Genomic DNA, 6,000 nt, shown 5'->3' on the forward strand with positions numbered 1-6,000 from the left:
CACAAAAATCTTTGGGAGTGTGAATCTGTTGTTTATTGTTTTTACTGAGTAACTAATGTTAACTGATGTTTTCTTTGTAGTCTTTGATTCTGATTAAATCGCCTAATCTTAACTATGTGACATACTAGTCAGTCTAAATTAGACAACTGTTTTAAGGGAGAGGATTTTCTTCTGCTTCTGCTGATACCCAAGGAGTTGCTACAGCTAAGGACCATTTTAATTCCCGTTAACAATCCTGTATCACTGAGAGTTTAGGCTCAACTTGATGTTTCAGTGGTGTCCTAAGGCCTAGTGTTCCAACAGCAGTGCTCCTACCAGCTTCTGCCCTCATATTCTCAGGGGAGTCCAATCCTTCTTGGCTGTCTGCTACTCCTAGCTCCCAGCTCTGACCACAGGTAACTCTGTCCACAACCACTCCTCCTCCAAGAAAGAAAGAAAATTCTTAAAAGTCAATGCTTAGGCTCGATTTGTAGGCAGAGGTATCTGCATTGCTGACTATCAACATTTTTCTCTACCAAGAACATTTGAATAAAACTCTGAAAATTTGCTTCATTCATTAAGAAAATCAACACATATTTTTGTAGTGCCTACTAAGTGCCAGGCACTGTACTTGTTAAATAATCAATATTTGTTAATTTGACATGACTTTATAAACAACATTTAATTTATTTTCCAGTCTTTCTAGTTCCCTCATTGCCATTTCTAACTTCTCTCCCTCAGATCATGGTTTTACTCTGTATTCTTGTTTGATTGAATAACATATATGGGGAATTTAGAAGCAGTCATCAGAGACGAAGAAGAGAGATGATTGTGTCAAAACAAATGGACCAAACAGAGCTAAATCCCAAATTATTAACAAATTGTTCCAGAAGTTAATTTGAAAGCTTAACTTTCAAATTGACTGATGGGAACATGGAAACCTATTTAACTCATAATGTAGCAGATTACTCATTTGCTCATTTATTCAATAAATGATTACCAAGTACCTATTATTTCCCAGGCACTGTAAAAGATTGCTGGGGACACAGTAATAATCAAAATAAAGTAGTTCCTGTTCTTACATAGCTTACTGTTTAGCCAGATATGCAAACTATCCAAGCTGTAGCAATGAAAATTCAACCAGCCATGAAAACAATGAAGAAATACAGGGAGATGTGGAAGCATGCAAAATGTGAAGAGGTTAGCCTAACTAAGGAGAAGGAACAGTGAGAGGTGTTGGAAAAAAATGTGTGTAAATAACAGTAGGCAGGGAAATCTATCACCTTAGTGAGACAAAGAGAAGTTATGACTGATGGAATTGAAGAGAATCCAGGGCCACTTTTGGGAAAGATAATGAAAGATGAATCTGGAATGGTACTAAGGCCTGGTAACTGAAAGCAATACTGAAACTTTTAAATTTATCCTAAGAGCAATGGGGAGAGTGAGAAAGCTGGCTTGAAACTCAACATTCAAAAAACTAAGATCATGGCATCTAGTCCCATCACTTCATGACAAATAGATGGGGGAAAAGTGTAAAACAGTGCCAGATTTTATTTTCTTGGGGTCCAAAATCACTCTGGACAGTGACTACAGCCACTAAATTAAAAGACACTTGCTCCTTGGAAGGAAAGTGATGACAATCCTAGAGAGCATATTAAAAAGCAAAGACATCACTTTGCTGATGAAGTTCCATATAGTCAAAGCTATGGTTTTTCTAATAGTCATGTACAGATGTGAGAGTTGGACCATAAAGAAGGCTGAGCACTAAAGAACTGATGCTTTTGAATTGTGGTGCTGGAGAAGACTCCTGAGAGTCCCTTTACAGCAAGGAAATCAAACCAGTCAATCCTAAAGGAAATCAACCCTGACTATTCATTGGAAGGACTGATGCTGAAGCTCCAATACTGTGGCCACCTGATGCAAACAGCCTACCATTGGAAAAGACCCTGATGCTGGGGAAGATTGAGGGCAGGAGGTGAAGGGGGTGACAGAGGATGAGATGGCTGGATGGCATCATCGACTCAATGGACACAAGTTTGAACGAACTCTGGGAGATAGTAAAGGACAGGGAAGCCTGGCGCATGGTAGCCCATGGGGTTGCAAAGAGTCGGACACAACTTAGTGGCTCAGCAACAACAACAAAGAGCAGTGGAGAGTCACTGAAGGACTTTATACATGAAAGTAATTTGACTAGGTTTACAACTTGCAAATACTCTTTGGCTAGAATGTGAAAAATGAAAGAGAATGGCAGAGATAGGGGCATCTGGGAAACTAGGTAATGTATTTTCAGCAATTCAGGTGAGAGAGCATTGAGGAAAATGGATGAATTCAACAGTTTAAAAGTAATTCTTATAAGGAAGTGAGAAGGTTTAGGAAAATAATGAATCAAGAGATGACTTTGGATTTAGCTTAGTCATTTCTTTCTAGAGGGAAATAAATACTCCTGGAAATTTGATCTTAGGAACACTTGGTCCTAGCTGCCAACCAAACTTCCATAAGATACTTGAATGGTTAATAGGATTTCCTTTTGTTTCTTCTTTGACTCAGGAAAGAAAGAGGATTCTTTATTTGCTCATCCCTAGTTGAAAAAGGAATGCTATCTCCAATATAGGCATCGTGCTGTGTGGGCTAAGTCGCTTCAGTTGTGTCTGACTCTGCCACGCTATGGACTATAGCCCTCCAGGCTCCTTTGTCCATGGGATTCTCCAGGCAAGAATACCGGAGTGGGTTGCCATTTCCTTCTCCAGGGGACCTTCCCCACCGAGGGGTGGAACCTGCATCTCTTATGTATCCTATATTGGCAGACAGATTCTTTACCACTAGCACCACCTGGGAAGCCCAAAATGGGCATTAAGTAGAAGGGAAAAAATCAAGCTGTCAATCTGCCTTGATGGAGATGAACAGATGACAAAGGTAGATCTGTGGGTTGGTCTTATCCAGGAGGTGGGGAGAGTGGGGATCCCAACTTGAGCATAGGTGGGGGCTACTGCTATCCAGCTATATCTGGTAGGACTTGTGGATTGATAAGATTTGTCCACCAGGAGCATAAAAACCTCTTATAAAACAGTACATTTAATATAGTATTAAATATTACAAAAGACAGGTTAATCTAAGTATAATAAAATGTTAATCATGTAGAGATTAAAAATGTGGGTTCTGTGGTGGAAATTCAGGTGAGCTGTTTCAAATCCTAAAAGATGATGCTATAAAAGTGCTGCACTCAATATGCCAGCAAATTTGGAAACTCAGCAGCAGTGGCCACAGGACTGGAAAAGGTCAGTTTTCATTCCAGTCCCAAAGAAGGGCAATACCAAAGAATGTTCAAACTACCACACAGTTGCACTCATTTCACATGCTAGCAAAGTAATGTTCAAAATTCTCCAAGCTCGGCTTCAACACTATGTGAATTGAGAACTCCCAGGTGTTCAAGCTGGATTTAGAAAAGGCAGAGGAACCAGAGATCAAATTGCCAACATCGGTTGGATCATAGAAAAAGCAAGAGAATTTGAGAAAAACATCTATTTCTACTTTAATGACCACATTAAAACCTTTGACTGTGTGGATCACAACAAACTGTGGAAAATTCTTAAAGTGTTGGGAATACCAGACCACCTGACCTGCCTCCTGAGAAATGTGTATGCAGGTCAAGAAGCAAGAGTTAGAACCGGACTTGGAACAATGGACTGGTTCCAAATTGGGAAAGGAATACATCAAGGCTGTCTATTGTCACCCTGCTTATTTAACTTATATGCAGAGTATATCATGTGAAATGCTGGGCTGGATGAAGCACAACCTGGACTCAAGATTGCTGGAAGAAATATCAATAATCTCAGATATGCAGATGACACCACCCTTATGGTAGAAAGTGAAGAGGAACTAAAGAGCCTCATGATGAAAGTGAAAGAGGAGAGTGAAAAAACTGGCTTAAAACTCAACATTCCAAAAATGAAGATCATGGCATCCGGTTCCATCATTTCATGGCAAATAGATGAGGAAACAGTGGAAACAGTGGCAGACTTTATTTTCTTGGGCTCCAAAATCACTGCAGATGGTGACTGCAGCCATGAAATTAAAAGACACTTGCTCCTTGGAAGAAAACCTATGACCAACTTAGATAACACATTAAAAAGCAGAGACTTTACTTTGCTTACAAAGGTCCGTCTAGTTAAAGCTATGGTTTTTCCAGTGGTCATGTATGGATGTGAGAGTTGAACCCAAAAGAAGGCTGAGCACCAAAGAGTTGATGCTTTTGAGCTGTGGTGTTGGAGAAGACTCTTGAGAGTCCCTTGGACTGCAAGGAGATCAAATCAGTCAATCCTAAAGGAAATCAGTCCTGAATGTTCATTGGAAGGACTGATGCTGAAGCTGAACCTCCAATATTTTGGCCACCTGATGCTAAAAGCTGACTCAGTAGAAAAGACCCTGATGGGCTGGTGCACTGGGATGACCCTGAGGGGTGGGATGGGGAGGGAGGTGGGAAGGGGGTTCAGGATGGGAGACACATGTACACCCATGACTGATTCGTGTCAATGTATGGCAAAAACCACTACAATGTTGTAAAGTAGTTAACCTCCATTAAAATAAATTAAAATAAAAGAAAGAAAAGACCCTGATGCTGGTAAAGATGAAGATAGGAGGATAAGGGGATGACAAAGGATGAGATTGCTGAATGGCATCACTTACTTGATGGACGTGAGTTTGAGCAAGCTCCGGAAAATGGTGAAGGACAGGGAAGCCTGGTGTGCTGCAGCCCATGGGGTCGCAAAGAGTTGGACACAACTGAGTAACTGAACAACAAAGAGTTATAGCATGATAGTTAATAACAAGAGTTCAAGTTCCAGCTTCACCACTGTATGGGTCCAATTTCCTTATTTGTAAAAAGAATAACTTTCCTACTTGTCTGATTTGGTGGTTGTGAGGATAGAATGAAGTAATCTGTACAAAGCACTTTAAATAATCTCTGACACATGACTCAAGAAATATTAGCTAATATTGTTAGCTCAGCTCTTCATGGACTTCAGACTTGTGCTTTGAGGAGGAGATAGGGGTGACAAAGAGTAGATGAGAAAAAAATAATGAAATAAAAGATTTGATTAGAATCTCATAAATATATTAGGGCAAGACCAAATGCAGGTCAAAGTCATTTCTAGAGAAATGTTCCTTTGGTGTTTTGAACAACTTGCTCTGTTTGTCATATGATATGTAGTCTTAGAGAGGCATATTACCAATATGAAAAAAAAAAACTGACACTTTTAAGAAGCAAATAAGGTAATCCCGGGCAAAACTTCTCAATTGTGTGTCTGCTAACGTACGTGAAGTACATGCTACTTGCTCAGTAGGAAAGACTACTGGCAGGCTGACAAAATGAATCATTGCTGAAATGTATTCAAAGAGAATTAGAGAGCAGAACCAGGGACAGAATCTAACAGGAAATAAGCCCCATGGGTCATTCTGAGTTATAACTTCTTCAGTGTGTCTGTATGAGTTTGTGTTTGTTTGTATAATACTAGGATGTACTGTATTGAGCAAGGGGAATACTTTTCTGTAACATACGGGAAAGTTTTCTTTTGTCATTCAAGTTTTATCATCTGGTTTTTCACTTTTTATGCAAGTTTTTCCCCCCTTTCACATTAGAATAATTTTGGTCAATGTTTTTATTTTTATTTTTTTCAAAGTATGACTAACGTTTATTTTTTGTCCTTAGAGAAAGTTAAAAGAGTCATAATGGCTTTCTTTTATCAGAATGGAGCCTCTTCTACACAAAACTTAAAATTCATTCTAGGTTTTCATCTGAAACTTAACAAGATAAGCCACATTGATACTTTCTAGTCTTCAGCTTTCAAAGTATTTTTTGCAGTCTCCTTTTCACTTTGCATCTAGAAAAATATTTTTAAAACTCAAGTATGAGCATGTAATTTCCCAGTTTAAGACTTTTCAGTGACTCTTCCATTGATCTAAAAACCTACCAGACTTGCCCCAATTTGGCACATACTTCCCACTCCAGCTGGGATTCCCAATCTG

Source organism: Dama dama, chromosome 14 (assembly GCF_033118175.1).
Source record: "Dama dama isolate Ldn47 chromosome 14, ASM3311817v1, whole genome shotgun sequence".
NCBI classification, from domain to species: domain Eukaryota; kingdom Metazoa; phylum Chordata; class Mammalia; order Artiodactyla; family Cervidae; genus Dama; species Dama dama.